General features: G+C 35.7%; 2 long non-coding RNA genes across 3 annotated transcripts in view; both read left to right on the top strand.

Annotated features, from left to right (window-relative positions):
* The window catches only part of LOC132366637 (uncharacterized), a 37,692-nt gene extending 26,743 nt beyond the window's left edge, over nucleotides 1–10,949 (top strand). The window contains exons 3-5 of the long non-coding RNA XR_009503481.1: nucleotides 4,651–4,795; nucleotides 8,661–8,711; nucleotides 10,887–10,949. This is a non-coding gene — a long non-coding RNA (uncharacterized LOC132366637). The remainder of the gene's footprint in view (nucleotides 1–4,650; nucleotides 4,796–8,660; nucleotides 8,712–10,886) is intronic.
* A 4,979-nt stretch (nucleotides 10,950–15,928) lies between these two features.
* Nucleotides 15,929–24,778, top strand: part of LOC132366638 (uncharacterized) — a 55,615-nt gene continuing 46,765 nt past the window's right edge. For both annotated transcript variants that reach the window (XR_009503483.1, XR_009503482.1), the window contains exons 1-3: nucleotides 15,929–15,996; nucleotides 17,480–17,598; nucleotides 22,768–22,839. This is a non-coding gene — a long non-coding RNA (uncharacterized LOC132366638). The remainder of the gene's footprint in view (nucleotides 15,997–17,479; nucleotides 17,599–22,767; nucleotides 22,840–24,778) is intronic.

Below are 24,778 nucleotides of genomic sequence, written 5' to 3'. Positions count from 1 at the left end.
TAATATTCTTTATTTTAAAGTCCATTTTTTCTGATATGAGTATTGCTACTCCAGCTTTCTTTTGATTTCCATTTGCATGGAATATCTTTTTCCACCCCCTCACTTTCAGTCTGTATGTGTCCCTAGGTCTGAAGTGGGTCTCTTGTAGGCAGCATATATATATGGGTCTTGTTTTTGTATCCATTCAGCAAGCCTGTGTCTTTTGGTTGGAGCATTTAATCCATTCACGTTTAAGGTAATTATCGATATGTATGTTCCTATGACCATTTTCTTAATTGTTTTGGGTTTGTTTTTGCAGGTCCTTTTCTTCTCTTGTGTTTCCCACTTAGAGAAGTTCCTTTAGCATATGTTGTAGAGCTGGTTTGGAGGTGCTGAATTCTCTTATCTTTTGCTTGTCTGTAAAGCTTTTGATTTCTCCATCGAATCTGAATGAGATCCTTGCCGGGTAGAGTAATCTTGGTTGTAGGTTCTTCCCGTTCATCACTTTAAGTATATCATGCCACTCCCTTCTGGCTTGTAGAGTTTCTGCTGAGAAATCAGCTGTTAACCTTATGGGAGTTCCCTTGTATGTTATTTGTCGTTTTTCCCTTGCTACTTTCAATAATTTTTCTTTGTCTTTAATTTTTGCCAATTTGATTACTATGTGTCTCGGCCTGTTTCTCCTTGGGTTTATCCTGTACGGGACTCGCTGCGCTTTCTGGACTTGGTGGCTATTTCCTTTCCCATGTTAGGGAAGTTTTTGACTATAATCTCTTCAAATATTTTCTCAGATCCTTTCTCTCTCTCTTCTCCTTTTGGGACCCCTGTAATGCGAACGTTGTTGCGTTTAATGTTGTCCCAGAGGTCTCTTAGGCTGTCTTCATTTCTTTTCTTTCTTTTTTCTTTATTCTGTTCTGCAACAGTGAATTCCACCATTCTGTCTTCCAGGTCACTTATCCGTTCTTCTGCCTCAGTTATTCTGCTATTGATTCCTTCTAGTGTAGTTTTCATTTCAGTTATTGTATTGTTCATCTCTGTTTGTTTGTTTTTTAATTCTTCTAGGTCTTTGTTAAACATTTCTTGCATCTTCTCAATCTTTGCCTCCATTCTTTTTCCGAGGTCCTGGATCGTCTTCACTATCATTATTCTGAATTCTTTTTCTGGAAGGTTGCCTATCTCCACTTCATTTAGTTGTTTTTCTGGGGTTTTGTCTTGTTCCTTCATCTGGTACATAGCCCTCTGCCTTTTCATCTTGTCTATCTTTCTGTGAATGTGTTTTTTGTTCCACAGGCTGCAGGATTGTAGTTCTTCTTGCTTCTGCTGTCTGCCCCCTGGTGGATGAGGCTATCTAAGAGGCTTGTGTAAGTTTCCTGATGGGAGGGACTGGTGATGGGTAGAGCTGGGTGTTGCTCTGGTGGGCAGAGCTCAGTAAAACTTTAATCCACTTGACTGTTGATGGGTGGGGTTGGGTTCCCTCCCTGTTGGTTGTTTGGCCTGAGGCAACCCAACACTGGAGCCTACCTGGGCTCTTTGGTGGGGCTAATGACAGACTCTCGGAGGGCTCACGCCAAGGAGTACTTCCCAGAACTTCTGCTGCCTGTGTCCTTGTCCCCACGATGAGCCACAGCCACCCCCCGCCTCTGCGGGAGACCCTCCAACACTAGCAGGTAGGTCTGGTTCAGTCTCCCCTGGGGTCAATGCTCCTTCCCCTGGGTCCCGATGCACACACTACTTTGTTTGTGCCCTCCAAGAATGGAATCTCTGTTTCCCCCAGTCCTGTCGAAGTCCTGCAATCAAATCCCACTAGGCCTCAAAGTCTGATTCTCTAGGAATTCCTCCTCCCGTTGCCGGACCCCCAGGGTGGGAAGCCTGACGTGGGGCTCAGAACCTTCACTCCAGTGGGCGGACTTCTGTGGTATAAGTGTTCTCCAGTCTGTGAGTCACCCACCCAGCAGTTATGGGATTTGATTTTACTGTGATTGCAGCCCTCCTACCGTCTCATTGTGGCTTCTCCTTTGTCTTTGGATGTGGGGTATCTTTTTTGGTGAGTTCCAGTATCTTCCTGTCGATGATTGTCCAGCAGCTAGTGTGTGATTCTGGTGTTCTCGCAAGAGGGAGTGAGAGCACGTCCTTCTACTCCGCCATCTTGGTTCCTCCCTCCTGTGTACTTTATTGTTGAAGTAAACCTCTTCTGGGTTCAAAATTTCCTGGGGGAAGTAACAAGTAGTTCTAAATATCTCACTGGTGTCCACTCCCATAGATTTATCATACACCTGTTGCCTATACTTTTTTAGCCTCCATATTCAAATATTTCTACTTCTGGGTCCTTGACCAACCAGTAAAGCAATTCATCACTGCTTATATACCTTTATATATTCTAACATTGAGATACTTTTTCCACACAAAGTAGATGAGCACATATACTTTCCCAGTGGGAAGATCAACATTCCTAATCATTCTTCAGGCTCTAGTAGTGGGGCTGTAGTGCAGCTGCAGCCCATTTTCAGAATGCACACACATCCCAAGCTGATTTTTGACCAGACAAACTCAGATTTTTCCACTTTTGTCAGCTGGTCATAAAGGACCCCAACTCACGAGGTCATAAGTGTGACCTGAATGAGTAGTGCTGGTACGACTGTGATAGATGAAGTGGGCCATGAGATAACATAGCTTACTCCTACTCTGTTGTCTTTCTCAGGCTCAGTCATGGCTGTACCATTTCCAATTTATGACGAATTGTTCCTGGCCATCCCTAACTTTATGACTTGTTGGGTCTGGATATTGGATGGCTCATATGCAGCATCACATCATAGCCAATGGTCAAGTGTTCTATCAGGTTCCAGTGGCACACCAGGAGCTGTTTTTTACTTTTCTTTTAAATTTTTTTGGCTGTGCCATGCGGCTTGTGGGATCTGAGTTCCCCGACCTAGGACCAAACCCAGGCCCTTGAAAGTGCGGAGTCCTAACCAGTGGAATGCCAGGGAATTCCCAGGAGCTGTTTTTTCAAAGGTATATAATTCCCTCTTGAAAATGACATGGTTTTGCTCCACAACCCAAGGGCTTGATTATGAGTCTCCCTTAAACTTCACACTTTATCTTTTTTCACCACTGAAACCTCCAGCACCATAAGATGCCAGGACAATGAGTCAAGTGACAGCTCTTATACTATAGCCTTGACCTGCTGCAGAGCCCATTCTTACTCTGAGTGCCACATAAATCTGGCAGCCTTCCATGTGACTAGGCATAATGGTCAAAGCATTATTCCCAAGTGTAGAATACACTGCCTTTGGATCCTAAAGAGGCAGATCAGGTGTTGGGCTTCCTTTTTTGGATCACAAGATGCAATAATTTGTCTTTTATTTCTTAGTGGATGTCCAGCATGTCTCTGACCACTAGAACTCTAAAAATGTTACTGAAATGGCAGAAACCTGAATCTTTACAGGCTTTATATTCCACTCATTGGATTACGTGTGTCTTACCAAAGCTTCCAATGTAATTGTTTCTTGCTTAAGTGGTTTAATTATGTGCATATTATCAGTATCATGGAATGATGTGAAATTTTGTACTATATCTGACTGTCACAGGTCTCTTTGAACCATATAATGGCAAGAGGTGGACGAGTTAACATTGGCTTGGAGTAAGCCTGTCAATATGTACTCTTAGGTTGCTTCCATGTCCTGGCTTTTTGTAAAGTGTTGCAATAAACATCGTGGTACATGCCTCTTTTTAAATTAATGGTTTTCTCAGGGTATATGCCCAGTAGTGGGATTACTGGGTCGTATGGTAGTTCTATTTTTAGTTTTTTAAGGAACCTCCATACTGTTCTCCACAGTGGCTGTATTAATTTACATTCCCACCGACAGTGCAAGGGGGTTCCCTTTTGATGATGGCCGTTCTGACCAGTGTGAGGTGATACCTCACTGTGGTTTTGATTTGCATTTCTCTAATTATTAGTGATGTTGAGTATCCTTTCATGTGTTTGTTGGCAGTCTGTATATCTTCTCTGGAGAAATATCTATTTAGGTCTTCCGCCCATTTTTTGGATTATATAATAGAATATTACTCAGCCATAAAAAGAAACGAAATTGAGTTATTTGTAATGAGGTGGATGGACCTAGAGTCTGTCATACAGAGTGAAGTAGGTCAGAAAGAGAAAAACATATACCTTATGCTAACACATATAATATGGAATCTAAAAAAAACAAAATGGTTCTGATGAACCTAGGGGCAGGATAGGAATAAAGATGCAGATGTAGAGAAAAGACTTGAGGACACGGGGAGGGGTAAGGGTAAGCTGGGACGAAGTGAGAGAGTAGCATTGACATATGTACACTACCAAATGTTAAATAGATAGCTAGTGGGAAGCAGCCACATAGCACAGGGAGGTCAGCTCTGTGCTTTGTGACCACCTAGAGGGGTGGGATAGGGAGGGTGGGAGGGAGACGCAAGAGGGAGGGGATATGGGGATATATGTATACGTATAGTTGATTCACTTTGTTGTACAGCATAAACTAACACACCATTGTAAAGCAATCATACTCCAATAAAGATGTTAAAAAAATAAAAAAATTAAAAATAATAAAAATAATTTATAAAGAAAAAACCCCCACAAAATATACTCTTGTTTTTCTCCACGGAGTTGCAACTGTTTCTGATCCTCTTTTTCTGTAGGATCAATGGCCACATACCTGAAACATTGTTATCTGCTGTAGCAAAAAGAACTCATCTGGCACAGCACTGAAATTGGGACAACCTACAATGAGTTTAGAGTGGTCCATGCAGCGGCAGGCAGCTTGTTTCAGTTCTCAGTCAGAAGGTAATATCTATATTTTCCTACCTCCCAATGCTCTCTTATTGATAAAACAAACCAACAAAAACAGCACAGGCTGTGTTAGCAACATGTATTTTTTCTTTGCTCCCCTCCTTTCACAAGCAGAGGAAACCCACTGAAGCCAGTGGCTCTAAGTAGAGCACCAAGATCTCCTTCCCAGTTTGACTACAGAACACTTCAGTTTCCTTTGCCCTCAGTAGCCAAAATTGTAGAGCAATGCTGTCTGACCAAGCTCCCTAGTTCAGCAGGCATTTATCTTCAGCCAAAACGTTGCTCGGGTTTCTGTCTTGTTTCTTCCCCAAGAAGATGTTTATCTTATTTTTAAGAGGCTATGCCTTAAAAAAAATTTTTGTTTCTGTTAGTGCTAAGTGTTTAGATTAGAGAAGGTGTGTTCAACTGTGGACATATAGAACAGAAGCATCTTAACTAGATATCTCCAGATTCTGTTTTCATAGTCAGATCATTATTCCTATCACATTCTAAAATCAGTAAATATGAAATGGAGGGACTTTTATATAATTCTTTTCCCCCCATGAGAATGTGTTCCTGGGGTTATTGTTGATATCTCAGTTATTATTGCTACCCCATCCCTAAGCTAGTATCAGTCATGGAATCCTGAATATATGGAGCCAAAAACATTTTTAATGAATGAACTTTTTGGTATAAAGTTTTTACCATTTTCTAAAGCTAATTAAAATCTAAAGCTACCTGTCTGTATATTTTTTAAATTTTAAATTCTTGGCAAAAAGGATGATGAAAACTTGCAAACATCATAAATTCTAGGGAAATTGGAATCTGTGTATATTTGTATAAGATATTTACTTATTATGTGTGTAGTGAGGATCTCTTTTTTTCTAATTTATGTGCTCTCCTTTAAATTCTCCATCAATTTTTTTCTCAAGACACTCAGCTAAAGTAATTTTTTCAAATGAAAGCTAAGTTGAAGCATATACATTTTAGTTTTGACCCAAAGAGTTGAAAGAATTTGGTAGATACTATAAATAAGTTTTTTATATGTGAGAATAGGAGTCATTTATCAGAGGTTCTGAGGGTGTGGAGCTAATTGTGAGTGCTCAGTGTATATTGCTGGAGGTTGCCTTTCAAAAATTATTTGAAACACTTACTTTTAGACTGCATATCAGTCTCACAAAACTTATGATGATATCTCCAAAGTGTGCAAAAGGCACTGAACAGCAGCAGGGCAGGATGCTTATTGTACTGAAATATATGCATTTATTAAAAATAGGGAAATAATATATACAGGCACACCAATTTATTTTTCCAGAATCTGAAAATTTCACCTTTGATCCAGGTGTAGCATTTAACAAATGTTTCTCCCTCAGGTAGATAAGCAGCAATTTAATTGATGGACACTACAGCCAATAGGGCAACTAGATTGTTCCCTTCTTCCCAGGTCTGTTTTTCTAAGGTACAATTTTCGGTGTTATTACCTGTTTTTGGTTGTTTTTTTTTTCCTCTAATACAAACATCTTCTCCAATAATTGTGCTTCTCTGAAAGCAAAACCAGTTTATATCAGGAGTATGCCAATAACTGCAATGATAGATCAAATACAACCTTAAAGAGAGATGATTTTTTTGTTTGTTTACTTAAAGAGTAATTAAATATTTCCCATTATTTTCACCCTTGCCTAATCTTGATCTTCTGATTTCATGTAATTTACTTCCAAGTTTTCTAAAACAGAGTGGACTTTTCATATGTCTTGGAAAGAAACAGGTAGCTGAGTGCCTGGCCCATATTAGAAGCTCAGTTAGTAAGTGGTGACTTATATGCTCACTTTTCCCTTTTCTTTTACTCAGCAGCAAAGTCAGTATGATTCCTTCTCTGTGGTAAATCAGCATTGAAATGGATTCAGAAATAGCTTTGCAGGAAGTATTTGAAGAGAAAACAATTCTTAGTATAATGATTGGGCAGAAGACTGTAATAGATTTAAGTAGAACTTGAGTTAACTATAAAGGAAGGAGATTTTAAAAATTAGTTTTTTAAAAAAGCACATTTTTATCCTAAGAAATCAAAAGTCATCATTTTTTTCCAAGACCATGGCTGAATTTTCCTTCTCCATAGTTGAATTATGTTCGGCAGAGAATGCCGAACTGCATTGCTGAAAGTTAGTCTAGCTACTCTTGATGGTATAAATAGAATAAGTTGTGAAGCAATAGACTGATGAAGATTTATTCTCAAATTACAGTAGAATTGATTTTTTTAAATGAAAAGATAGGAAGTTAGTGTCCATAAGTTTCTAAAATTGTATTAACCTATATTTTCTTGATGGAAATTAGATATTTTATTGAGAAGTAATTCTTATTATGGGATTTTTCATTTTATTTTACTTTTAATTTAAATAATGAATAGACAATAAGTTGATAGACAGTTGTCAGAATGAGAAGTCAACAGAAAATGAATATTTGAGTTTACTTTCAAGCAAGGCAAATAATTTGACCTCAATATATATTTTAAGATATTCATGTAAAATTTTACATAATTAAATTTACTAATAAGGAATCTTTTAAATGATAGCCACCAAAAGGTTAGTGGATTTGTACATATCTTGCTTTTATTTTTATTAATTGCTATTAAAATTATTTAAACATTTGTACGTTCATAATTTTAAAATATGGTTGATATTATTAGTAATGATCAGCTCTATGCTATGTCTCTGTGTGCATTATAATATTTTGACCATAGGGAAATGGATCAAAACATGCAGAAGAATTATTTGAAGTATCCTGTACCTTTCAAATTATTACTTTGAAATTTTCATAACCAAAAAGTGTCACATAGTTCACTTACTTTTTGAGGAAAAGAGGGAAAGAGGGGTAACGGTTATTTTCTACATTCTTGAGGATTAGAGGCGTTTACTGGGTCCCTGTAATAATCTGATGAATGAAGCTCACCTTTCTGAAGCTGCACTTCAGGTGTGACCATGCTGCCACCACCGTGCCAGTCTGATGGACTCTGCCTTCCAGGAGTAAGGACTTGCTGTGTGGAAGTGTGTGCAACACACAGGGGAGGTGGTCCTTGTGAAGTGTTTCCTGCACGTCTGCTCCTCATGACAGACCCTACCTTCCAGAGACATGCAATGGCTTAATCCATGGTTTTGCTGGCCCTGAAGAAAAATCACTGCTTTGACATCTGAACAGCCTGTGAGGGTTTAGTTTTTGTGGATAGCTTTTTACAAGTATTGCTTTTACTCCTCACACTGTGTGTTAAGTGTTGCAAAGTTTTCCTGAAAACCTGAAAATGTGTGAAAATATGCTTAGAACAATGATTGATACGTAAGAGATCCTATATGTGTCAGCTTCAAAATGTTAGCTATTAGATTCTTTCCTACGTAGAAAGAAATATATGTATATCTCCATGTATAAAAATATATGTGCCTTGTATTTTTTTTAATTAATTAATTAATTTTATTTTTTTATTTTTGGCTGTGTTGGGTCTTCGTTTCTGTGCGAGGGCTTTCTCTAGTTGTGGCAAGCGGGGGCCACTCTTCATCACGGTGCGCGGGCCTCTCACTATTGCGGCCTCTCTTGTTGCAGAGCACAGGCTCCAGACGCGCAGGCTCAGTAGTTGTGCCTCACGGGCTTAGTTGCTTCGCGGCATGTGGGATCTTCCCAGACCAGGGCTCGAACCCGTGTCCCCTGCATTAGCAGGCAGATTCTCAACCACTGCGCCACCAGGAAGCCCCTGCCTTGTATTTTAATGTTATTATTTTAATGTGTTTCCCCAAAGTTCACTGTGACTAACATCTCATTTCTATTTGTTTCTTTATTGTTTCCTTTCAGTCTCCTAAACACTTAATTTTTACTTAATTATTAATATCCCATTTTACAGATGCATAAACTGGGGCACAGGGAGATAAAATTACCCAGGGTCATACAGCTGGTAAGTAGAAGAGCCAGGATTTGATCCTAGCAGGGGCTCCAGACAACTTGCTCTTAACCACTGTGTACCTGCCCTGCCTTAGCCTGATGGTTGATAGAACACCCTATATAGACTCATTCCTTCATTGATTTATTAATTAGCCTGTAGTAACTGTGTGTTTACTATGTGTCATGCTCTATGGTAGGTGGTAAGGATAAGTTGCCAGTAAGGAGAAAAAGGTCCTCAAGTGACTGTTTCCACAAATGACTGCATAGTAAATGTTATCTCTTCTTGAATGAATTTTCAGTAGTGTCTGCAAGTCACAGCCAAAAGAAGGAAATAATTGAGATAAGGGATCCAATCATAACTCAGAGAGAGAAACTCTCTGCAAAGGCCTGTGAGAGAACTTCCTAGTTTTCCCCAGCTCAAATGCTTCAGAACTTGTATTTCAAACTTAAATTGCTCATGCTGCATTTTCAGCCCAGTGCATCTAGCCTTGTCCTTAGGTACAGATACAGCTGTCTAACATTCCCTGTGTTTGGACAATTTTTATCTTTGAAAACTATTAAGTTGTGTATGCTAATGTCAAATTTGCATGTTGATTAAACTCAATTACTTTGCTTTTTCCCATACATTTTATTTCCTAACTCCTAAAATATATTTTAACAAAGGATTACTGGTTAATATTTATGTTGAAATACAATTTTAGTCTGCCATAACATTTCTCTTTTGAAATCAATTGCTCACATTAGGAGAATTATGTAAAACATGCTTAGTATCCACTTTAATGTTGGATTCTTTCTATATTCAATTTTTTTTTTTTTGTATATAGGAGGAGGGAAACATTGGGATTCTTTCATAAACAGAAAAATGAATGAGTAATTAGATAGCTGTAAGACTATAATTTTAAAGAAGCAAAACAATGCTACACGGTACAATGAAGTATCTGTTTTATTCTTGTTCAATGTCAGGGGAAAGTAACTGGCAGTTACAACTGTCAAGGTCTTGGCTGTAGTTCTCATGTCCTGCCAAAATGTTTCAGAAAAATAATCATACTTATTTAAATGCCCAACCAAGGGCCTTAGTGTTTTCTTATCTATGCATATAAAAACCATAGCAAATCTAAATAACAAATACCTAATAAAGAAAACTAATATTCTTTTATATATTTATCAGAATTATTTACTTTGGAACAGGAAACATGTTTCTTTTCTGGCATGTGTGTGGCAATTATATTGCATCCTGTATATTAATCAAATAGCCCATTTTGAAGTAATGCAGAGCCAGGGTAACAAAAAAGCAAAGTTTTATCTTAAAAACAGATTTGATGTTCTGAGAACACACTGGAAATAATGAAATAAACAGAGACACTTGGCATCCAGCTTCCCAGCATCACTGCTGACACAGTGTTCCAAGTGCTCTGAAAGGAAAGAAGTGATTAGAGCCTTGATGGATGAGCCGCTCAATTTATTTCTTAAAAGAAAAAGTTCTTTATCTTAAAGCTAGAGCCACATGTATTACTCAAATCCAGATGACTAGATGAATTCTTTATTGAAATGACAATGAAAGTAATTATATTGCTAATTGTCAACTTAAAAAAAATCCTTTGGCAATCCAGACACACTGGCATGAGCAACAAGGATAATGAACATTTTTATAATCAACGTCCCTTGAAACTCTCCAACTGAAGCATCATTGAAATGCCATTTTGGTGTGATTACTCAATAATACAGCGCAGGTTTTTGAGACATATAAGGTAGTGTAAGGACAAATGTACCTTTAACTCATAGATTTAAAATGAGGAAAAACTTTTCAGTTGTTTAGAGGGCTTTTTGTCTCCTTTTCGACTTTCCTTATTTGTATGAAAGAAGGCATAGTTATTCTGGCTAGCTAATTTCATATGAAAACAATAGGAAAGGGTGAGGTTTATCATTATGGCCTGTTTTGACATACAAGGCAACAATGGAATTTTAATCAGAATATAAGTAAGTATGGTGAAAAGAATGATTAATATATACTAAGAAGGATATTGAACAAAAGAGCTACTATTTTATAAAATCTTCCCTCTTTTTATTCTTTCCACTTTCATTTCAAATATTAAAAAGGAAATGGAAAAATAGGGTGAAGATTATAAATTATTCATTTTATTTGAATACATTTGTCAGTCTTTCATGCTTGATATACTTTTTTTTCTAGAATGTAAGCCTACACAATACATTAACCACAGTGTTTAAAAAGAACATTTGTGAAAAAACCAAGGTAAGGGTATTTTTGTTTCGTCTTTCTGGTACAAATTCAGATTTCCCATTTGAAGTTATGTCCTTCATTTCTACTTCTGGATTTGGTACATACATGTAGTACTTAGAATGTAATTGTTTATAAACTAATTCTGGACTTCATTTGTTCTAACTGTGGATGATTTCTAAGCTTTGAACATAGGTACTTTTAGTTCACTTTAAATAGCAAAATCTTATTATATTTTCAGAGAAAAAAATTTAAAGGCAATGCTGTTTTTATAGAATGAAAGGAAGTATAAACTAGTAATTTCACATTTAAAACCTAAGGCTTACTGCAACCTTTAGTGTTTCAAATGTTTTCTTATCAGTTATAAAAACCTTAAATATGCAATTTTTCTCTATGTAATTTTCTCTTTAAAGATCAAAACCTGACTTTATCTCCTTTTTCCATGTTATAGAAAGTTAAGGGATTGACTTCAATTTCCTTTTCGTAATATCTATCTTGATGGTCATAATATTTATTCATACTTTTCCTCCTTTATAGATCAGAAATTATTCTGTATTATGTATTTCAAAATCTCTCTGTCTTTTCTAAGGGCAGATTTTGTTAATTTGCATTTTTATTTACTATTGAAAAATTCAGTGGCTAATAGAAACCTCTTGCTACCCTAAAGTGCATCAGAACTAGGGTTGGGGTTGAACTAAGCCAGGGCATCGCCTCTGCTCTTTCCTCACATCTCATTTAATGTGTAGTCAGGAAGGCCTTTGTTGGCAAATGAAACTGCCTTCTCTCGTGGAAGCCCTGGTTTGCTCTCGTGAGGTCTCCGAGCTCTGTTATTTTATTGATACCCAAGAGGGTAGAGCAGTGGATTGGGAGTCAAGCAACCTGGTTTCTTCTCTTATCTGTTGCCTCTACTGCTAGGAATTTGGGCAACTCCCCACCCACCCCACCCCAGTCTCACTCTGTCTAAATGTCTGTATTTTTGAAATGGAAATGCTAGGCTCGTAAAGCATTTTCTATATTGAAAACACAATGTCTGTGACTCTGTAAGAGTCTTATCTGCAGTTCTTCTGGGCATCTTGAAAAATAACAAAAGAATCTCTATAAGCTGCTATGGAGTTCTCCTGACTGGCTAGACCTAAAGATTAATCTTTTGGATGATGCCAGTGATTGTAATGCACTTAGCCTAATTAGGTGGTCAGCTTCTAAGGAGACAAATGCCATGAAAAGCTTTAATGGTGCAAGTATCTATGATTCAAAGAATTTCATTCAATTGTCCTTGTAGCATCAGAATCTTCTCTAATTGCTCTATTAATCTAGTTTAGTCCTATTACTTCATGTAATGATTGACTAAAACTTGCTTTAAAATAGAGCTAATTGAAAGTTTACAAAAATGTATTCTTCCACTGAAGCTCTGTGTGAAAGCAAAACCCACTCTTACATTCAATTTCCTTATATTGGACATCCTAATCATGAATGATCATATCTTAAATGTTAATTTTTGAAATCTCACTTTGGTGATAATATGGAGGATGTTATAGAAGCCAACCTGAATGGAGTCAGTGATCAGACAGCAGGTAAATTCTATTATAGGGAGAGAAGTGTTAAAACGTTGAAAGAAGGCATGGATGATGGGATTGATAAGAAAGGGATATGTGGAAAAGTTAAAGCAGAATGGCCAAAGTGGATCTAACATGAGAGAAGCATGACATCTGCAATGACTTTCTGATATATTGGGCTTGGAAGATATGATGGATTCTTGTGTTCCAAACAGAGATTCAAGATAAGAAGTATATACTTCGGCTTATAAGTATACACTTAGAAGATATGATATATGCCAGTTTCCAAATAAATGTTTCAAGTAATCTCTATCCTGACTAGTAACCATTTCCTTGCACTTCTTTATAATGTTACATTTACATGAGAATCACTCAATAACATAGTTTCATAATACTAAAATTTTGCTGTCTTTAAAGTCTTTTTTTAAATTGAAGTATAGTTGATTTACAATGTTGTGTTAGTTTCAGGTATACAGCAAAGTGATTCCGTTTTACATATATATATATATATATATATATATATATATACATACACACACACACACACACACACACATATTTTTCAGTTTATCTTCCATTATAGGTTATTATAAGATATTGAATATAGTTTCCTGTGTTGTACAGTAAATCCCTGTTGCTTCTCTATTTTATGTATAGTAGTTTGTATCTATTAATCCCATGCTCCTAATATATCTCTCCTCCTCCCTTTCCCCTTTGGTAACCATAAGTTTATTTTCTATGTCTGTGAGTCGATTTCTGTTTTATATATAGATTCATTTGTATTATTTTTTAGGTTCCACATATAAGTGATATCATACAATATTTGTTTTTTTCTGACTTACTTCACTTAGTATGATATTCTCTAGGTCCATCCATGTTGCTGCAAATGGCAATATTTCATTCTTTTTTATGGCTGAGTAAATTTCCATTGTTGTGTGTGTATACATACAACACTTTTTTATAGTCTATTGAAGAACACTGTGTTTGACCTGTAGACGATCTCATCACATGGATTCTGGAGTCTAGAGGATCTCATCACATGGATTCTGGAGTCGGTATACCTGTGTCTCCATGTCTCTTTTCTGTGATGTTATTAGCAGTGACCTTTAATGCATAGATCTATTAATTCATTGAGGGCTACAAAACAGTCATGCTCCAATTCTATCATTTCTATTTTTACTTATTAATTTAATACTTTTATAAAAAGGCACTATTTGGTTATGCAGTGGAAAATTCAAACTGGAAAGGTAAGATAAATGCCTGAGCCTGCCCCCCGCCTTTTATTTATTTATTTATTTTTGGCTGTGCCGCACAGCATGTAGGATCTTAGTTCCCTGCCCAGGGATCAAACCAGCCTCCCCTGCTTTGGAAGTGTGGAGTCTTAACCACTGGACTTCCAGGGAAGTCCTGAGCCTGCCCTTTTATGTACTCATTTTCAAGGTAATTAATTGGTTTCCTATCATCCTTCAATATTAATCAATTAGTTTTTAAATATATTATTATAAATAAATGCCTTTCCCATCATTGACGAGTAAGAGCCTCTTCAAATTGGCTCTTGAAAACGTCAACGTGGAATTTAGAAAAGCTTGTTGCAACTGGATTGCATTCCATAACTATGTAGTCAACAAAATAGAGTAGAAATGAGGTTTCCAATAGCATGAGTTTATATAGATATTTCCAATTCAAGTTTAGGCCTACAGATTTTTTAACTTAACTCTTCAGTAATAAAACTATATTTCCTTTCTTCCATTCTAAAAATCCTCATTCTCAATATCACAAGTGATAGAGTTAGAATAACTCGTAATTTACTCATTTGCTTTGTACGTTAGACATACGATAATCTCAGAATAACAATACTAATACTACCACCTCCAATATAATTACCAAGAATAGTTAAAAGTATTCTTTTCATAAAAGCCCTCCTCACTTACTCCACAGTTTAAAAATATCTGAGCACATAACTATTCAAATAATACTCTCTACATTTTAACCTTTATTTAGTCTTACTTAGACCTACAAATATCCATAGGTTTTAATGCTGCCCACTAGTCCTTACGGTGATGTTTTGTAGTCATTTTAGTAGTCTGAAGTGTAATGTTTAGTAAATTCCTCAGGAAGGGCTCATGGGAGCAATATTTCCTGAGTTATTACATATGATAACAGTTTGGGCCTTTATAGTTGAAGTCAGTTTTGCTAGGTATAAAACCCTAATTTTTTTCCCCCTTGCATATCTTAAATATGTTACTGTATTTTCTTTTGGGTTAAAACATTACTATCAAAAAGACTGATGATAAATTAATTTCTTCCTCGTATAGGTCAATTTCTTTTTTGTGCCTAATGTCAAAAGTCTTCTTTTCTTTTTTGTTTGAAGCTCAGTATTTCTTGTCATTGGTCATTTTGAGACTATACTTTCATGAATGTGATATTCTTTTTCAATATGTAATTTTAACTCTTCTTTATATAAGAAAATTTTCCTGAATTGAAATTTTTAGTATTTCTCTTTCTTTTTCCCTTACTCTTCCTCCATCCCTTGGGCTGCCATTGATGTTTGTTGGATCTTCTCTCTTGGACTTCCTTTGCTATCTTCAATATTTCTCACTTTGCAATTATTATTTTTAAAAACATCTTCTTTCATTTACCTCTGGTTTTTAAATTTTTTCACTTTTTTACCTTCTATTTTTCCTAAGGTGTTACCTATTGTGTTTATGTTTGCTTGTGTTTCTCTAATTCATTCTTTGTTTCTGAAAAGATGGTTTCTTTTATTTCTGTTTTTTTCCTGAGGTCTATAAATATGCTTGAGGGCTTTTTTTCATGCTTTAAAAATTTTTTTTTATGTCTTAAGTAATTTTTAATGTATTTAGCTCATTTTGAACTAGCAGGTTATAGTTCATCTATACAATATTTTGGGGGCATTTTTCACATAAAAACTTTGCATGGAATTTGACCTCAACACTTTTTTTGTTTCCTATTTTGATGTGAAATTATTTTGTTTTTCTGAACATTTAGTAGGAGTTCTGGTTCTGAGAGATTTTCTAAACTTCTCTAAATTCCTTCTTCTCTTCTTTTCATCTAACACTGGAACTATAGAAACTTACTTTCTAAGATTTCCTGGTTTTGTTTCTTCCCCACTTTTCTCTGAAACTTTTTTCCCCTTCATTTCTGTTTTAATTGTCCTGTTCAGTTTTGATTCCACTGCAGACAGTTTTTCCTCAGCCTAGAAGACATAACTGCTCTAACCTTTTCAGATTATCTTATTGTGGGCCCCTCAACTCGCCTCATATTGGATTTGGCAAAAACACTATCAGTTTTGGTAGTTGTTTTCAAATTGCACTACTGTTGTTTCTGCATATTTTGAGGTTCTCCTTTTTTTTAGTTCTGTCATACACCTTGTTGCTTTTCTGTGCTTTCTCATACACAGATGCTGATATGAGTCTTGTGGTCATTTGTGGTTCATCCTCAATCAATTATATTTTGAAGTTTACAGGGATACCTTGCCACCTCGACTTGCTGTAAATATTGCTTATGAGTTTTTGGATATACTATCTAGTGTTTTGTATGCTTTGCCATCTAGTTGCTCTCTCTGTGTTTATGAGAATCAAAAGCTATATTGCTATAGCCATCCTCCCACAATCTCCTCTTCCTCCCTTTTTTTGATGACACAACATAGTGGTTAAGAGTACTGACTCTGGAATCAAACTACCTGGGTTAAAATCCCAGGTAACAATACCACTTATAAGCATTGTTACCTTGGCACACCCCTGGACTCTAAAATTGTGATAATAATACAATTTATCTTAAAGGGTTATTACAAGATTACATGAACTAATATTTTTAATGCACTTATAATGATTCCAGGTATGTGATGACTGCAATGTATGTGTTTGTTAAATAAATTTCAGTTTTAATATATATTAGTCATTTAAAAATTCAATTAATATATTGTTCAAGACATAGAAAAGTACTATCAATGCCATTTCTTTATTACCTAATTAAAAATTGTAATTCATACTCTAGTTAATTTGATCCATAGCATTGTTTAGAATAAGGAAGAGACCACTGAGTCAATGAATGGTCAGGTGAATAAAGTAAAGTGCTAACAATTAAAACATAAAGAGTTATATAGTATAATGAATTTTAAATAATAAGTTTACCATGATGTCCTAGCAACAAAGACCTACTTAGGTTACTGACGCTTTAAGTATTATTCAAGAAAATAATTGTTAATCTTCCTAAAGTTATTTAGGTATTAACTTGAAGGATAAGACAATGAATAGTCAGGATATCTTCAGTCTTGCTTGATTCATGTGTCATCTGCCAAATTTAAATAACTCCCTAACAATTTCATCCTTCATATCACTATACAGAAAATGCAACCAGCTGTTGCCTATTTCCAATGACCCACAGAAAATGGTTGTAATTTGTAATAGGAGCAATTTAGGTTTGATATAAGGAAGAACTTTATGAATGTGAAAGAAGTACATGAATGTGTAATTTAGGAAATGAGACTGTAGACTCCCCTTATGTTGGCCTATTAAAAAATAGGATAGTTATTAAAGGATATATTGGGATGGTTCTTTGATAATGACCATTTATTTAAAAAAATAATACTAATAACAATAAAATAATACCAGAGGGTTATTATCCATTAAGAAATAATAATATTATTAATAATTATTTAATAATATGCAAAGGTTAAATAATTATGAAGAACTAGGAAAAAAGTATTCTATAAAAGCTCATAGAAGACTATCAAAGTGACATTTGGAAAAGAATATATAAAATATTTTTAAAAAGAGACTAGCTTTATAAGCATATAAATTTAGAGGAACAAGAGCAAGCCAGTTACTTTAACAAGGACCATAAATGCCTTGTTAGAGAAAAGCATGGTGAATCAATCAGAGTTAGCATACTGGCTAATATGTTGTCTTTTAATTGGTTTCTCCATTATTGGCCTATCAAGGTTAATTTTGTGTGTGTTCCGACTTACCACAGGTTATTGGTTTGTCTTCTCATCCATAGCAGAGTTCAAAATGAGCACAGATTCCCCACAGAGCAAGTGCTATGAACAATGCAGCAGATCATCTGCCTCTGGATTTTCTTTCTACTGTCAGGTGTGTTGCTCAACATGAGGCCAAGAGTGTGGACTATTTACACTGAGAATAGACAGCACTGAAAGCTAAAATACTAGCATGTGGTATAAGTCAGTTCTCACTGTAGTTGCAACTGGTCCTCTTCTGCATGATATGCTGCCTTCAAGCTCATGATAAAGAGGTCATTTTCTTTTATTCTCGTTTAAGTCTTTTCCCCTCATTTTATTTTCCAAATGCCAAATTTACAATTACAACCAAGAAAAACCTGCTGACTTAAGTGGCTTACAATTCCAGAACATGTCCCATGGCACAGACAATTAAAGAATAATTAATATACGTAAAACAGACCAGTGAAAATTGGCAAGTAATTCCAATTCACAAAATTGCTAATTTTAAATATTTTTTCTGAATTTGGCATCATGTTGAGAGGAATGGGGCAGTTGCACCAGGCCATATCTACAAACTCTAACTTTATATTTTCACAGTCAACCTGCTACCATTATATTATGTGATTGCTTACTTTTGACTGATAATATTGATGAAATTGTGGCACGAGCTTTGCCGATGTGAGACTTACACATTTGAGTGAATAATGAAAAATTGAATCAATGACTTGCCAAGCGTCAGAATATTTTTACCACATCAATATTTTGAAATATGTCTTATATTTTAGATGTGTGGAACACTTTATATTTCATCGTCAGTAGTTGATTTGGGTCACATTTTGCATGTGACTTAATTCAAAATGATGCAACAGACTCAGAAGCTTTCTTATTGTCCTGCAAAGCCAGTCTAATTAAATTTTATGTCTCTTATTATTAGCATTCATGACCAGTTCTAAGTTTCAGGTTAGAAACTTAAGCAATACCATTTGATACTAATATTATGGCAATTGTTTTTTTGAAATGTTCTCATTCTAGAAAATATAACATACATATTATTTTTTGTAACTTAATGTCCATTGTTTGAATTAAAATAAATCCTTGCATTTCCTATTGAGTGCCAGGGAGTGAATAATACTTTTATTGTTTTCTACTGAAGGTAATTATTCAATTGGTTTCCTAGTCTTTTCTTCTTGTAATTAATTATCAAAAGATTAATACTTGAGAACTTGTCATATCACTTTCACAACATGCTTTAGCAAGAAATATAGTACAACTCAATATCAAAAAAACAAAAAACCCAAATAAAAATGGGCAGAAGACCTGAATAGACATTTTTCTAAAGAAAACATATAGATGAAAAGATGCTCAACATTGCTAATCATCAGGGAAATGCAAATCAAAACCACAATGAGATATCACCTTACACCTGTCAGAATGGCTATCATCAAAAAGAATACAAATAACAAATGTTGGCAAGGATGTGGAGAAAAGGGAAATTTGGACACCATTTGTGGGACTGTAAATTGGTACAGCCACTGTGGAAAACCGTATGAAGTTTTCTCAAGAAATTAAAAATAGAGCTACTATATGACCCCGCAATTCCACTCCTGGGGATATATTTGAAAAAAGCTAAAACACTAATTCGAAAAGATACATGCATCCCAATGTTCCTAGCAGCATTATTTACAACTGCTAAGATATGGAAGCAACTTAAGTGTCCATCAACAGATTAATGGATAAAGAAGAAGTGGCATATATATATATACATATATATATATATGTATATATATATATATATATATATATATATGTATATATATATATACACATACACACACACACATAATGGAATACTACTCAGCAATAAAAGAGAAAAAATTTTTGCCATTTGCAGCAACATAAATGTACTTGGAGGGCAATATGCTAAATGAAATAAGTCAGACAGAGAAAGACAAATACTGTATGTTATCACTTATATGTGGGATCTAAAAAATAAAACAAATGAATGGATATAAAAAATAAATAAAACATCTTGGGTGTTCCACAGGGTGGCTGCGGAGTCCTGGGATGAGAAACACCTGCATGCAGAGGGTGACAGAGACCCCGCTTTCCAGGCTTGTCCATAAAGAGTTTGGCTTTGCCACCTGTCTAGCAACCCCCAACACCTTGCACCACCCAACCCCCTTGCCTCAGGAGTCCTGCCAAGTGTGGGAACGGGCTCTGGCCCAAAGGCTTTGAGTGACTCCTCAAGCCAGAGTTGGGGAGTAAACTGTGCATTTGCAGCTGCAAATCTATAGCCTTCATGGAGGCCGAAGGGGCAGCACCGTGGACTTCTGCCATGTGGCTGAAAGGGTCTTTGTGCTCTGGCCAGGTGTCAGGCCTGAGCCTCTGAGGTGGGAGAGCCAAGTTCAGGATATTGGTCCACCAGAGACCTCCTGGCCCCCGTAATATCAATTGGCGAGAGCTCTCCCAGAGATCTCTGTCTCAACACTAAGACCGAGCTCCACTCAACAACCAGCAAGCTACAGTGCTGGACACCCCATGCCAAACAATTAGCAAGACAGGAACACAACCCCACCCATTAGCAGAGAGGCTGCCTAAAATCATACTAAGTTCACAAACACCCCAAAACACACCACTGGCCGCAGTCCTGCCGACCAGAAAGACAAGATCCAGCCTCATCCACCAGAACACAGGCACTAGTCCCCTCCACTAGGAGGCCTACGCAAGCCACTGAACCAAGCTTACCCACCAGGGGAAGACACCAAAAATAACGGGAACTACGAACCTGCGGCCTGCAAAAAAGAGACCACAAACACAGTAAGTTAAGCAAAACGAGAAGACAGAGAAATACGCAGCAGATGAAGGAGCAAGGTAAAAACCCACTAGACCAAACAAATGAAGAGGAAATAGGCAGTCTACCTAAAAAAGAATTCAGAGTAATGATAGTAGAGACGATTCAAAATCATGGAAATAGAATGGAGAAAATACAAGAAAAATTTAACACAGACCTAGAAGAACTAAAGAGCAAACAAACAATGATGAACAACACAATAAATGAAATTAAAAATTCTCTTAAAGGAATCAATAGCAGAATAACTGAGGCAGAAGAACGGATAAGTGACCTGGAAGATAAAATAGTAGAAACAAGTACCACAGAGCAGAATAAATAAAAAAGAATGAAAAGAATTGAGGACAGTCTCAGAGACCACTGAGACAACATTAAACACACCAACATTTGAATTATAGGGGTCCCAGAAGAAGAAGAGAAAAAGAAAGGGATTGAGAAAATATTTGAAGAGATTATAGTTGAAAACTTCCCTAACATGGGAAAGGAAATAGTCAATGAAGTCCAGGGAGCACAGAGAGTCCCATACAGGATAAATCCAAGGAGAAACATGCCAAGACACATATTAATCAAACTATCGAAAATTAAATACAAAGAAAAAAATATTAAAAGCAGCAAGGGAAAAGCAACAAATAACATACAAGGAATCCCCATAAGGTTAACAGCTGACCTTTCAGCAGAAACTCTGCAAGCCAGAAGGGAGTGGTAGGACATATTTAAAGTGATGAAAGGGAAAAAAAAGGCTACAACCAAGATTACTCTACCCAGCAAGGATCTCATTCAGATTCGATGGAGAAATTAAAAGCTTTACAGACAAGCAAAAGCTAAGAGAATTCAGCACCACCAAACCAGCTTTACAACAAATGCTAAAGGAACTTCTCTAGGCAGGAAACAAAAGACAAGGAAAAGACCTACAATAACAAACCCAAAACAATTAAGAAAATGGTAATAGGAACATACATATCGATAATTACCTAAAACGTAAATGGATTAAATGCTCCAACCAAAAGACATAGACTGGCTGAATGGATACAAAAACAAGACCCATATATATGCTGTCTACAAGAGACCCACTTCAGACCCAGGGACACATACAGACTGGAAGTGTTATACAGCAGCAACTAACACAACAATGTAAAACAATTATACTGCAATAAAGATGTTAAAAAAAAAAAAAGAAAGGAGATTATATTTTTGGTGTAAATAAATAAATAAATAAATAAAAATGAGACATACGAAGTCTATGTAGAAGCAAGAACAGTGTTCTAATATTATGCAAAAAAAAGTCTGACCATAAAATTTTGTATTTACTGTGATGGTAACCATGTAAACACACATACAAAAATGCTATAAGGGAATATGTAAAAAATGAAAAATAGTTGTAATAGTGGGGTATGAGTGTCCTGCATTTATTTTCTAGACTTTAAAAACGTTGCTTTACTTCTTCTATAGTGGAAAAGTAAATTTATTAAAATGTAGGAAAACCAAAAAGAAATAGAATGTATCAGAAAATTATTTGCTAAGAAGACTATTTGCTATGTGAGTATATGTGTTTGTATATACACTTAAATATACAGTTTACATATTCACACAATTTCAAAGGGAAAATAATTATATCCTTCATAGCAAGTTGTAATTTATATGGTCATAAATAATAATAATAAAACAACAAGGTACTGTAAATTTAATACATTAGGAATTCAATTAAATTTCTTTTGTGTAGCAAAACAACTTTGGGAATATTTTGGTATGAAGCTAAGATATGGTTGATAGGAAGTTGGTGGATAGAGAGTTGGTTCAATATAATTTATTAGAGAGCTTTGAAATGGTGAGACAAGAGCTCCATATTACTTCCAGGAAAAATTTTACAGATGGTTAAGATCTTTGCAGTTTCCTAGCACACCCACTCACTGCTGTCCCTACACCTTTTGGTATGTGTTTTAAAAGGCATTATTTTCCTTTGATAATTTCTTTTCTCTGGCCATTGTCCCAGCCCTCAATTCATCTAGAACGACCCTTTCTGTTTTGAGCAGAGATACAATCTTCCCAGGCAGTGATCTAGTGAATGAGAATTCAGTGTCAATTCACCCCTTCTAACTCGCTTACCTGGACCTTAAGATGACCACTTAACCATCATTCAAAGTTTATTATCATCTTCAGTTTCTTCTTCGTTGAAATTACATGTACTAGAATAACTAGTGTCAGAGCAAAAGTCACGTTCCTGGCAACTTACTATGTGCTAGGCTCAGTGCCATCAGCTTTACCTACTGTATTTCTCAAGACTCTTTCAAATGCAAGTTTGATATTTAACTTAGGCAAGAATGAAGGAAAGTTATTGGCTTGCTAAACAGAAGAGTCCATGTATGAATTCAGACAAAGCTGGATTCCAGGGCTCAAACACTGATATTGGTAATATTAATTTTAATTTTCATTCTTTTTTTTGGTTTCATTCTACAGGAAGTCTCCTTCTCCATAGTTAGGAAAATGGATGCCTACAGCCACAGATGCAGATCCTCCTGGTGGCTACTGGTAGGTAAATATAATTATACATATACGTGTAAATATGTGTGTAATATAATGTTATATGTCTTAATTCATTTGATACTCATAACAACCCTTATGAGGCAGATGCTATTTTTTAAATATCAATTTTGGTTTTGAGGAACTGGAACACAGAGAAGTTTAAGGAACTGTCTCAAGGTCACACACCTCCACAGTGGTGGACCCAGGTTCCCAATACAAAAAGTCTTACATTAGAAATGATGCTCTTTACCACTCCACTGTACTGTTTGACCAGTGTCCATATATCAATAGAAGTAGAGTGAAAGTCTGTGATGGCTCAGCATTATTTATGTCCTGTGCCAGAACTGATCACTGTATGGTTGGATCTTAAAATCATGCTGCTTGAAAGACACCAGGTAAACAGAGTTTGTATTGTGTAAACTTTACATAGAGTTCTAAAAAATGGAAATTGATCTAGAGTTACAAAGTAGATCAGTAGTTGTCTGGGGCTGGGTGGCATGAGAGATGGATAGCAAAGGGGAAGAAAAAAACTTGGAGGAAAAATTTCTGTATCTTGAATTTGGTGGCACTTTTAAAAGAATATGTATATTGGTCACATTTAACAAGGTTTAATATTTAAATGTGTACAGTTTATTGTATACGAATTATGCCTCAGTACATTTGTTAAAAAAGAAATACATGTGTGTGAGAAAACAACAGCGTTATAAGCAGTAGGAAATTGCAACGAATAATGGTGAGAAAAAAAAAGAATAAACAGTAAAAAAAGAGAGGAAGTTGGGAATTCCCTGGCTGTCCAGTGGTTAAGACTCACCGCTTTCACTGCTGATGGTGCGGGTTCGATCCCTGGCTGGGGAACTAAGATCCTGCAAGCCACGCATTGCAGCCAAAAAAAAAAAAAAAAAAGAGGGAGAGAGCAAGAAAACTGATCAGCCACCAAAAAGAGAAAAAAAAAAACATTTTGGAAATGAAAAACATTCCACTTAATACATAATATAGATTTGTAGAATTTATATAGGGATCTTCCATTGTCAATAATTTATAGGCATCTTTTTCTTCTACATTAGCTTAGATATTAATTTGGTTGTTTTGACAAAATAATAAAACAATTTGAAAAATTTCTAACTTACTGTTCAAGGCACCAATATGTTAGTGGGTTATTGGAGTTAGGTCATAATAGATGGCTATATTCCCTTGGCCTAGTATAATCATTCTCTAGTTCATATTGAGAGGAATAAATTGTAACATAGATAAAACCATGGGTCCAGCAGAGAACACAGTGTATCCAGCTCATAAATTTGTGCACACATAAGACACTATTATAGTTGTAAAATATGTATAGTGGCTCCACCTTTTCTCAGATCATGACATATTTACAAATTGTAATTTCCTCTAGAGATGTACTGTGACTAAGTTATCGTCTGTTTTTGCTCCAGTGCCTTGAGGAAAAAAAATACATCTAATTCATCTTGGTTTAGATAGTACTAGTGAAATATGTAAACTTAGTTCTTTTCCTGTGAATTTCATTCCCTGTAAACATCAAAGCAAATATGGGAAATTGATTTTTACCAGTATAGAATGTATAATCTGCAAACTTGGAAATGATATTAAATACAAAACTGAATATTTTAGGAAAATCTTTGTGGTGAGGTCACATTATTCATACACAGCAAATAAGATTTATGTGAATTCCTATAAACTGGTGGGTATTGAAATTTCCAGTAAAGGAAATCATGAATATACATCTATGACTAGCTTCTCATCTACTGAGGCCTGTGCTAGTTTGCAAACTTATCTACTGAATTAATTGCACATTAGACACGTATGGAGTGTGAATTTATGGAAAAAGAGCATATTTCTTTTGGGAGAGAACTTCCATATAACTCCTTACAGAGCATTGATTCATGGGATTTTACAAAGGAACTCGGGAGTTTGCTTGTTCACATTT

This window comes from Balaenoptera ricei, chromosome 5 (assembly GCF_028023285.1).
Source record: "Balaenoptera ricei isolate mBalRic1 chromosome 5, mBalRic1.hap2, whole genome shotgun sequence".
Taxonomy (NCBI): Eukaryota; Metazoa; Chordata; class Mammalia; order Artiodactyla; family Balaenopteridae; genus Balaenoptera; species Balaenoptera ricei.
The sequence above is the reverse complement of the archived record's forward strand: the minus strand, read 5'-3'. Positions and strand labels throughout refer to the sequence as shown.